The following is a 12582-nucleotide window of genomic DNA, read 5'->3' as shown; positions in this document are numbered from 1 at the left end:
TTACTGTACTGGAGAGCGCTAGTGCTGAATGCATTATAGTAAAACACCTTAAAGGGGCCGCCCAGGATTTTAAGAAAACAGATATGCACAGGAAATAATATAAAAAAATTACCCCTGACACTCCAGTCCCATTTCCTAAAAATGCCACACAACCCTTTTGTGGAAAAGCTTGGTCGAGGCAAGGCATTGCTGTGCCTCCCAACCTCCCCGGATCTGGTGGAACAGTGATAGATTTCGGAGGCTGTCTCGCAGTTCTAGGACAGGCATGTTCCAATTTCAACTGTATCTGCTTCTTGAGAATGCAGATACAGTTGAATGCAATGGTGAAGCAGAGAGCCAACAGCTCCCTGCCTCACCAGTTACCAGCAGGCAAAATGCAGTGAGGTCATTGTTCCTACTGAGCTGTGCAGTGCAGAAGAACACACAAATCCAGGAGTGCTCTGTACATTGGGAGAATTGTAAGGGTGGCACTAAATTGTAAGGGTGGCACTAAAGGGACAGCACTACTGTGAGGGAGAAATAAGGGGCAGCACTATTTTAAGGGAGGACTAAGGGGGCATTCTACTGTGGGAGGGCACCAATGGGCATAACTACTGTAATGCTAAGAGAGCATTCTATTTTCCTCATGTTCTCAATTTGTCCCAGACCGCCTTGACAACTTTTTTAAGCCATGTCTCTGCAGGGTTTGGAACACAGACATCTTAAGTTCCTCACTTTTCCATCATCCTCCCCCTCCTGGTGCTCCAACATTGTCATCCTGCTGCCAATCCCCCGTCCTATCCTCAATACTGTGCCCACTGTGCTCCCACTTGCTCACAAACACAATACAGCAAAAATAACAGTGCCATAGAGATAGCCCCCAAAATAGTAATAAGAATGCTTCCAAACTGCCCTGAATAGTAAAAATCCCCCTACAGTACCCCCAATAATGCCAAGAGTGCCTCCATTAGTAGTCATGCCTTTCATATTGTGCCCAATAATAATACACCCACAGTACCCCAGTAGTAATAATGCCACCATGGTGCATCCCAGCAGTAAAAAGGCACCTCTATAGTGCATCCCTATAGAGCCTACAGTAGTTATAAGGCTGATCTATAAGGCACCCCTATAGAGTAGTAATACCCCCCCTTTCCCAAGCACAACTTGTGAAAAGAGCTATACTTAATTGCTCCCCATTAGGCCTCATGCACACGGCCGTTGTTTGGGTCCGCATCCGAGCCGCCATTTTGGACTCATTCACTTCAATGGGGCAGCAAAAGATGCGGACAGCACTCCGTGTGCTGTCCGCATCCGTTGCTCCGTTCCGAGGCCCCGCAAAAAAAATATAGCATGTCCTATTCTTTTCCGTTTTGCGGACAAGAATAGGCATGTCTACAATGGGCCGCCCATTCCGTTCCGCAATTTGTGGAACGCGCGCGGACGCCATCCATGTTTTGCGGATCTGCGATTTGCGGACTGCAAAACACACCACGGTCGTGTGCATGCAGCCTTACTCTGTTTGGGCTATATGTTTCCCAGCCTGTTTTCACATAACTTCCTCGTTCTGTATTTAGACTTTATGGATGGATGGCATCATGTTCATTGCTGCATCCAAAGATTTGCTTCAGTGGTGACACATTCCCAAGCACACATGATCCTTCAAGAGGTGCTGCTTGTAGACACGTCAATGTTTAGGCCAGTCATTGGCTGCAGCCATCACACATGAATACTTCCATGGAGGAAGTTTACTTACGGTGACTAGAAGTCTGGGGCAGACAGCCTGGGAGCCAGAGAGACTGAACAGAGCAACAGCAAGCAGACAAATACAGCCTGTAGGCCCGACTTGGGAAGATTGGAGTGACTTAAAAAAAAAAATCCTGGATTCTTTTTTTTTTATTCAATATTTAATAAAAGAAAAAAAAAATTTCACTGAGCAAATAATGCTCTGAATTTTTTGGTTTAAACAGTCTAATGTAGGTAGGAGAATCTATTTTGCACATATTATTTGAAGCATATTACAGCTGAAAATAATGTCCTGGCCACAGGTACAATGACCTGAGGTAGGAGTATCACAGGTACCTATGAAGCCACAAAGGGTTGAGCCTGGACTTCTGGATAGGATACGATCTTTATGAAACGGAGGTAAAATTGTCATGTATATTAAGCCTTCAGAGTTTTTTGATGACTTATGTTACAGTTACACTAGAAAAGTTTAACCTCAACTGCTATTTTGACATTGTGAACAAGCTATTACTGTGTGTTTACTTACAAATTAAAAAAAAAAGATAAAACAATGTGTAGTAAATAAATAAATTTACTGACAAAAAAAGACACAGAAGAATTTGACCATGAGTAGCATGTTATCAAATAGCCGCAATCCAAGTTATCAGATGCCAAGTGGAAGGGAAATCATGACATATTAAAAAATACAGGATAAAGTCCATCAATATCAGGATAAGTACACCTCATCAATTTTAAAACACACAGGTGGATATTGAAATTTAATGGTTTTGTCTCAAATATCCAAGAATGTATAGGAAGCCTAATATGCCTTTAAAGTGGAAGTCTCCACTTTAAGGCCTCCTGCACACGGCCGTTTTTTTTTTCCCGTTTACGGGCCGTTTTTTGCGTTCCATATACGGTCCGTATACGGAATCATTCATTTCAATGGGTCCGAAAAAAAACGGAATGTACTCCGTATGCATTCCGTTTCCGTATTTCCGTTTTTCCATTCCGTTTTAACATAGAACATGTCCTATTATTGCCCGCAAATGACATTCCGTGGCTCCATTCAAGTCAATGGGTCCGCAAAAAAAACGGAACACATACGGAAATGTCTTCCGTTTCCGTTTCGTTTTTTGCTGAACCATCTATTGAAAATGTTATGCCCAGCCCAATTTTATCTATGTAATTACTGTATACTGTATATGCCATACGGAAAAACGGAACAGAAAAACGGAACAAAAACGGAACCACAACGGAAACAAAAAACGGAACAACGGATCCGTGAAAAACGGACTGCAAAACACTGAAAAAGCCATACGGTCGTGTGCAATAGGCCTAAAGATGGTGCCAACTCTAGAGTGAAGCAAACATCATAGACTCCTGGTTTCTGCTGTTTTACACAGCAGACAACCTGAGACAATGTCTGCAAGTGATGATAATGCTGATCTCAGACATTTAACCCTTCAGATGCCACGGTCAATTGTGACCACAGCATCTGAGAGGCCTTTCCCCAGGGCACGAGCTGGTCCTCCTCACAGACACTGGGGGATCCGTTCGTTTGCTGTCGTAGCCTCAAGCCTTCTAGAAGTTACAATGCCACAATCACAGCAATGTTTCTTTGGAGCCCTGTATGCAACAGGGTGGCATAGGAATGTACTGAATCTCCCATAGAATGCAATGGTAATTCATTGCACTCTTTGGGAGAAGCAATCTCACAATTGCATGTTCTAGTCCCCTTAGGAGACTTAATAAGTGGAAATATAAGCTAAAAAAAAAGTTTTATAAAATATTACAAATAAAAAAAATATATAAAAATTCAAATCCATTTTCCCATAATAAAAATCTAAATAAATAACCAATAAAAAAAATATGTATTTATCCTGTATGCCATTTTTCATTGCCTCACCTCTACAAAAAACTGAATAAAAAGTGATCAAAAAGCTATACACACTCTAAAATGGTATTGTTGAAAACTAAAGATCGCCTTGCAAAAATGTGCTTAGCTCTGTTGACGATCTCACCATCCCCCGTCATTGAACCCCTTCAGATGCCGCATTCATTGATGACATCACCATACCCGACCAGCACGCTGGAGTGCTGACGTCACCCTATGAGAGATTTTGCGCAGTGTTTTCAATCAAGGTGGCCGCAAAAGCCTCTCTGAGCAAATGCATAAAGTGAGTATTTATTTTTATTTTTTTCTGCTGCTATTTCAGGAAAAATAAATTAGATACCACGAACATAGTAACATAGTAACATAGTACATAAGGCCGAAAAAAGACATTTGTCCATCCAGTTCGGCCTGTTATCCTGCAAGTTGATCCAGAGGAAGGCAAATAAAACCCTGTGAGGTAGAAGCCAATTTTCCTCACTTTAGGGGAATAAAAAATTCCTTCCCGACTCCAATCAGGCAATCAGAATAACTCCCTGGATCAACGACCCATCTCTAGTAGCTATATCCTGTAATATTATTACGCTCCAGAAATACATCCAGGCCCCTCTTGAATTCCTTTATTGTACTCACCATCACCACCTCCTCAGGCAGAGAGTTCCATAGTCTCACTGCTCTTACCGTAAAGAATCCTTCTATGTTTGTGAACAAACCTTCTTTCCTCCAAACGCAGAGGATGTCCCCTCGTCACAGTCACAGTCCTGGGGATAAATAGATGATGGGATAGATCTCTGTACTGACCCCTGATATATTTATACATAGTAATTAGATCTCCCCTCAGTCGTCTTTTTTCTAACGTGAATAACCCTAATTTTGATAATCTTTCAGGGTACTGTAGTTGCCCCATTCCAGTTATTACTTTAGTTGCCCTCCTCTGGACCCTCTCCAACTCTGCTATGTCTGCCTTGTTCACTGGAGCCCAGAACTGTACACAGTACTCCATGTGTGGTCTGACTAATGATTTGTAAAGTAGTAGGAATATGTTCTCATCACGGGCATCTATGCCCCTTTTGATGCAACCCATTATCTTATTGGCCTTGGCAGCAGCTGCCTGACACTGTTTTTTGCAGCTTAGTTTGCTGTTTATTAAAATTCCTAGATCCTTTTCCATGTCGGTGTTACCGAGTGTTTTACCATTTAGTATGTACGGGTGACTTGCATTATTCCTTCCCATGTGCATAACCTTACATTTGTCAGTGTTAAACCTCACTTGCCACTTATCTGCCCAAGCCTCCAATCTATCCAGATCCCTCTGTAGTAGTATACTGTCCTCTTCAGTGTAAATTACTTTACACAGTTTAGTGTCATCTGCGAAAATTGATACTTTACTATGCAAGCCTTCTACAAGATCATTAATAAATATATTGAAGATAATAAGGCACAATACTGACCCCTGAGGTACCCCACTAGTGACAGTGACCCAATCTGAGTATGTACCGTTAATAACCACCCTCTGTTTTCTATCATTGAGCCAGATACTTACCCACATACAGATGTTTTCTCCCAGTCCGAGCATTCTCATTTTATATACTAACCTTTTATGTGGTACAGTGTCAAATGCTTTGGAGAAGTCCAGATATACGACATCCATTGATTCGCCGCTGTCAAGTCTAGAACTTACCTCCTCATAGAAACTGATTAAATTAGTTTGACATGACCGATCCCTCACGAAGCCATGCTGATATGGCGTTATTTGCTTATTTCCGTTAAGATGCTCTAAGATAGCATCTCTCAGAAAACCTTCAAACAGTTTACCCACAACAGATGTTAAACTTACCGGCCTATAGTTTCCAGGCCCTGTTTTTGGACCCTTTTTGAATATCGGCACCACATTTGCCATGCGCCAATCCTGTGGGACATTCCCTGTCAGTATAGAGTCTGCAAATATCAGAAATAAGGGTCTGGCTATGACATTACTTAATTCCCTTAGGATACGAAGCGCCAGGAAATTCGGCTTCGCAGCTTATCAAATTTCTCTTGAAATTCGGATTAAAGTCAATAGTTTTGTTTAGTAAATATATAAAAGTTATGGGGGTCAGAATATGGCGATGTTCCACGCAAAAATTGTATTCAAAGTATTAAAACACAAGCCAAACTATACAAATTTGAAATCTTACTGACCCAGAGAATGAATAGAACTGGTCACTTTAAATTCATAGGGAACCCCGTAAAAATGAAACCTACAAAATTATGATGGAATTGCATTTTTTTAAATAAATTTCCAATTGCCATGATGAATGTAAATCGTGCCAATAGTATATACCAATCGACACACATAGGGTACCAAAACTCAAGATTTATGGAAAACTGGTAAGGTAGACTCAAATACAGTGCATTGGGGGGTCTCTAATTATCGCTGGCGAAACTGACATGGGCTTCAGAATTAGGTCCCGTTGTGTCACTTATTTACCAAACTGGTACTTTCTCGTATTATACCAGCAGCTGGTACTGGGTACAATGGCAGTACAGCAAGAAATTTGTATATGGATAAGGATGCACGTTTAGCTTTTTCCATACAGTTCTTGAAGCCAGCAGATAATTATTACTGAAAAATTAAAAGTAACAATGGTTATATTTAGATTAACAGCTTTGTGGATATCTAGTACTATGGCCTTTTTTTTTCTTCTTATATAGAAAACAAAAGACAGGAACGTGTGTCAGTAACCAAAATGAGTTAATGCCTTTCTGGTGGAAATATTCACCAAACCTCCCACCCCACCCCAAACTTTCCTTATCTAGCTACAGTCAGGTCCATAGATATTGGGACATACACACAATTCTAACATTTTTGGCTCTCTACACCACCACAATGGATTTGAAATGAAACAAACAAGATGTGCTTTAACTGTAGACTGTCAGCTTTAATTTGAGGGAATTTACATCCAAATCAGGTGAAGCACATCTTGTTCGTTTCATTTCAAATCCATTGCGGTGGTGTATAGAGCCGAAAATGTTACAATTGTGTTGATGTCCCAATATGTATGGACCTGACTGTATTTATTTATGATTTATTGTGTCTTTAATCTATTCACTGATCTATATAACTCACTCTATATCTCTATATTTCTAACTGCCTGTCCGATCTATCTATCTATCTATCTATCTATCTATCTATCTATCTATCTATCCTTCTATGTAAGAAAAATCCAAGGCAGCACACAGATATCCGTGAAGAAAAGGGTATTTTATTCACCCATGTGTAGACAGCCACGTTTCAGCTCACTCTATGGAGCCTTTGTCAAGCCATGACAAGGCTTGACAAAGGCTCCATAGAGTGAGCTGAAACGTGGCTGTCTACACATGGGTGAATAAAATACCCTTTTCTTCACGGATATCTGTGTGCTGCCTTGGATTTTTCTTACATATATCGATTGGATCAAGTCCGTGATCCCTTTCAAGGATTTTGCACCACTTTTTAATTGTGTGCTGCTCATCAATTTTTCTACACATATCTATCCTTCTAGCAATATCTATCTTTATCTTCATCATCTATTTATCTAGCTATCTATCTATCCATTTATAACTTATCCTGTGTCTTTTTCTATCTACCTATCTATATAACTCATATCTATTTATACAGTCAGGTCCATAAATATTGGGACATCGACACAATTCTTTTGGCTCTATACACCACCACAATGGATTTGAAATGAAACGAACAAGATGTGCTTTAACTGTCAGCTTTAATTTGAGGGTATTTACATCAAAATCAGGTGAACGGTGTAGGAATTACAACAGTTTGCATTTTTGCCTCCCACTTGTTAAGGGACCAAAAGTAATGGGACAATTGGTTTCTCAGCTGTTCCATGGCCAGGTGTGTGTTATTCCCTCATTATCCCAATTACAATGAGCAGATAAAAGGTCCAGAGTTCATTTCAAGTGTGCTATTTGCATTTGGAATCTGTTGCTGTCAACTCTCAAGATGAGATCCAAAGAGCTTTCACTATCAGTGAAGCAAGCCATCATTAGGCAGAAAAAAACACAACAAACCCATCAGAGAGATAGCAAAAACATTAGCACGCGGCCAAAACAACTGTTTGAAACATTCTTAAAAGAAGGAACGCACCAGTGAGCCCAGCAACACCAAAAGACCCGGAAAACCACGGAAAACAACTGTGGTGGATGACCAAAGAATTCTTTCCCTGGTGAAGAAAACACCCTTCACAACAGTTGGCCAGATCAAGAACACTCTCCAGGAGGTAGGTGTATGTGTGTCAAAGTCAACAATCAAGAGAAGACTTCACCAGAGTGAATACAGAGGGTTCACCACAAGATGGAAACCATTGGTGAGCCTCAAAAACAGGAAGGCCAGATTAGAGTTTGCCAAACGACATCTAAAAAAGCCTTCACAGTTCTGGAACAGCATCCTATGGACAGATGAGACCAAGATCAATTTGTACCAGAGTGATGGGAAGGGAAGAGTATGGAGAAGGAAAGGAACTGCTCATGATCCTAAGCATACTACCTCATCAGTGAAGCATGGTGGTGGTAGTGTCATAGAGTGGGCATGTATGTGTAATGACCGGCGTCACGCAAAGGGAGGGAAATGGGAAGGCCCTGTCCAAGGGAGAGGGAAAGGTGGTGACCCCTGACTCACCTTGCGGCTGGCACCTGAATGCCCTGACGTCCCTAGACGGGTTCCTCACCCGTACGCCGATCACGTGCCTAAACCCTGGCTTTCCCTAAGATGAGCCCTGTGTAGTGAACGGGACGGTGGGATCACTAGTCCGCACCACTGACACTAAGAGGAAAACACCAAGGAGAGGACAGACAATACAGACAAACATATAATCCCAGGTGGGCGACAATAGCAGACCACCAAGGCCCAACAGGGATCCGGAGGGTAACGTTCTGGAACAACAACCAGGGAACACAGCTACACAGCTCCAGTGGGTCAGTATAGAAGTCCAGGCAGGAAGCTCTATATCTGGCAACCAGAGAAGTGGGAGATGGGAATATAAGGAGGTTGGGATTGCTGGACAAGAAACAGCTGAGGAGGAGAAGCTACGGATCCCTGAGTGAGCCAAAAAGGATTGCAAGGCAAACCCAGAAAGCTACCATTACGAAACAGCACTGTCTTTGTACATCGAACGCGCAGCCACCCGCTGCGACTTCCTGACCCCAGGTATAACGGAGTCAGACGTGGCTCTTGACACCCTCGTGACAGTATGGCTGCCAATGGAACTGGTTCTCTTGTATTTATTGATGATGTGACTGCTGACAAAAGCATCCGGATGAATTCTGAAGTGTTTTGTGCAATATTATCTGCTCATATTCAGCCAAATGCTTCAGATGTCATTGGACGGCGCTTAACAGTGCAGATGGACAATGACCCAAAGCATACTGCAAAAGCAACCAAAGAGTTATTTAAGGGAAAGAAGTGAAATGTTATGCAATGGCCAAGTCAATCACCTGACCTGAATCCGATTGAGCATGCATTTCACTTGCTGAAGACAAAGCTGAAGGGAAAATGCCCCAAGAACAAGCAGGAACTGAAGACAGTTGCAGTAGAGGCCTGGCAGAGCATCACCAGGGATGAAACCCAGCATCTGGTGATGTCTATGCGTTCCAGACTTCAGGCTGTAATTGACTGCAAAGGATTTGCAACCAAGTATTAAAAAGTGAAAGTTTGATTCATGATTATTATTCTGTCCCATTACTTTTGGTCCCTTAACAAGTGGGAGGCACATATGCAAACTGTTGTAATTCCTACACCGTTCACCTGATTTAGATGTAAATACCCTCAAATTAAAGCTGACAGTCTGCAGTTAAAGCACATCTTGTTCGTTTCATTTCAAATCCATTGTGGTGGTGTATAGAGCCAAAAATGTTAGAATTGTGTCCATGTCCTAATATTTATGGACCTGACTGTATTTCTATCTATTGTCATCTAACTATATTTTTAGATCTTGAACTGAAAATAAGCTACATGTGGTATGGAAAAGGGAATAATTGGTGGTATAAAGATACAAGGGGAAATTTTATCAAACTGGTGTAAAGGAAAACTGGTTTACTTGCCTAAAGCAACCAATCAGATTCCACCTTTTATTTTTTAGAGCTCCTTTGAAAAATGAAAGGTGGAATCTGATTGGTTGCTACGGGCAACTAAGCCAGTTTTCCTTTACGGAAGTTTGATAATCTCCCCACATTGCCTAAATACCACCTAGTCTAAACTCACCCAATTTCTGCATGCTAGGCTTTGCTGTACTTACTGGTACAATAAGGGGTGGACAGCACAACTTGAACTAAGTTCAACTCACTGCTTTTGGCTGAATTTGTATTGGAGCGATATCTATTGCATAGAAACTATTTGTTTGTGTGGGAGTGATTTGTGGGGGGGGGGGGGGGGGGGGGGGGGGGGGGGGGGGGGTGGGGAGACGCCAGAGTGCTTCGTTAATGACAAATTAGAAATGCAGGGGGTTTATACTTAATAAAAGAGAGATTTTGTTTGTAATCTCCTTTTGTAAGGAGCCTCATTCACAGACACATTTAATAAAAACTGACATTTTGGTGTAGATTATACATTATGATAAAAACAGCAAATGAGGTTATCGGCTGCTTAAAAGTTACAGCCAGATGTATTTTGCTAAAACGGTATGAGAAGAGCTAATGTGACTTTTCCTGGCAATATACAAAGCATCAGGTTTTGCTCTTTCCAACTGTTTTTGCATAATCTTCAAGGCTGCATACATTCTTTGCATATGCAGCAGAAACATATTCCACCTAAGAAATAATTGAAATGATATGTTTTGAAAAGGTTGACCATTTTCTAGTTCTTATTTGTTCTAATCTGAGATGTTAAACGCAATCTATGTATAATCAGCTGAATGGTGTGTAAAATGGGGACATACTGCCACCTAGTGGCAATCTGCTGAGATAAACAGCACATCGAAAGAGTCAATTAAATATGAAGATCATGACAGTGGCAGCGTCTCCAATACTTTTGTTCTAAAATGGATAAATAAAATGTGCTGTCGCCAAAATAATTTGTTGGAGTAGATTTTGTTGTTTTTGAAATACAAACCCTTTTCCTTTTTTGGGAGCTGGGACGATATACACGGGTGCCCACCGGGTGGGTTTGCCCATTGAAGGTTCATGATCTAAATGCTAACCAGCAAACAATGTAACTTTAGCTGACTGACACTTTTGGATATATTATTTTGATTATTGAATAACAGTGGCAGCATTTAATTATAGCTCATTAACCCTTTGGATACTGTAGATTTTTTAATTTTTCTGCCCTATCTTTCTGGAGCCATACGTTTTTTTGTGTTTTTTTTTTTTCTTTCACCCATCCATATAAGGGCTTGTTTTGTGTGGGGACAAGTTGCACTTTCTAATGCCACCATTTAATATGGCATACAATGTAGTGTGAAGTGTGGGAAAAATTCCAAATGGGGGTGGAATTGTAAAAAAAAAACGCAATTCCTCCAGCAATTTACAGAGTTTTGTCCCTATAGCGTTCCCTTTGCGGCATCACTGACCTGTGCCCTTCATTCTCTGGGTCAGTATGATTACAATGATACCACATATGTATAGATTCTGACCCCCATAACTGTGTTATAGTTATGTCTACTGAGCTGTGTGGGGGCTCATTTTCGGCTGGATGATCTGTCGTTTTTATTGATACCATTTTTGGAGTGTGTGTGACCTTTTAATCAGTCGGACTGCAGTTTTAAAATGGTTTTCAATTTATACAATCAAAGTCCAAAGTTCTTCACACGAGACTTCAGACTTAACGAATTTCATCTCTGCGATGCCCATACATTTGAATGCTGTATGAGACGGGTCTTCGGATCTATGATCTGAAGCGCACATCGTTCAACCCTAGCTGCCAATACTGTTCCCACACTGATCTGATAGTGATAACGTATTAGGAGGATACTTCATCAATATCTAGACACTGGAAAAAAAAAAAAAACTTTAGGCCTCTTTCACACGAGCGAGTTTTACACGCGGGTGCAATGCGTGACGTGAACGCATAGCACCCGAACTGAATCCGGACCCATTCATTTCAATGTGTCTGTGTACATGAGCGGTTTTTTTTCACGCATCAGTTCTGCAAACTGTCGTGTGCTGGCGCAAAATGACGGATTAGGGAAATCTCACAGCGGAGTTCAGCTGGACACCGAGACACTCCGCATGCGCCGCATAGCCTCACCAGCCTTAGGCCTATTGCACACGACCGTATGGCTTTTTCAGTGTTTTGCGGTCCGTTTTTCACGGATCCGTTGTTCCGTTTTTTGTTTCCGTTGTGTTTCCGTTTTTGTTCCGTTTTTCCGTTCCGTTTTTCCGTATGGCATGTACAGTATACAGTAATTACATAGATAAAATTGGGCTGGGCATAACATTTTCAATAGATGGTTCAGCAAAAAAACGGAACGGAAACGGAAGACATACAGATGCATTTACGTATGTGTTCCGTTTTTTTTTGCGGACCCATTGACTTGAATGGAGCCACGGAACGAGATTTGCGGGCAATAATAGGACATATTCTATGTTAGAACGGAACGGAAAAACAAAAATACAGAAACGGAATGCATACGGAGTACATTCAGTTTTTTTTGCGGATCTATTGAAATGAATGGTTCCGTATACGGACCGTATACGGAACGCAAAAAACAGCCAGTAAACGGGGAAAAAAAACGGCCGTGTGCAGGGGGCCTAAGGGTAGGGAAAAATTACGCCCAGTGCGGCAAACTACAGAACATCCATCCGATCTCCACGCCTGCGCAGTGTGGGGGTAGGGAGATCTGATGGCCATTTTTTTTGTTAAATAAATATATATATAGGGGGCTGTCTGCACCTTATATAGGGTGGTCTGCGGAGTATATAGGGAGATGTCTGCGCATTATATAGGGAGGTCTGCGCAGTATATGGGGGTGCTGTCTGTGCAGTATATGGGGGGCTATCTACATAGTATATTG

Source organism: Bufo bufo, chromosome 2 (genome assembly GCF_905171765.1).
Source record: "Bufo bufo chromosome 2, aBufBuf1.1, whole genome shotgun sequence".
Taxonomy (NCBI): domain Eukaryota; kingdom Metazoa; phylum Chordata; class Amphibia; order Anura; family Bufonidae; genus Bufo; species Bufo bufo.
Note: the sequence above shows the minus strand (reverse complement) of the source record.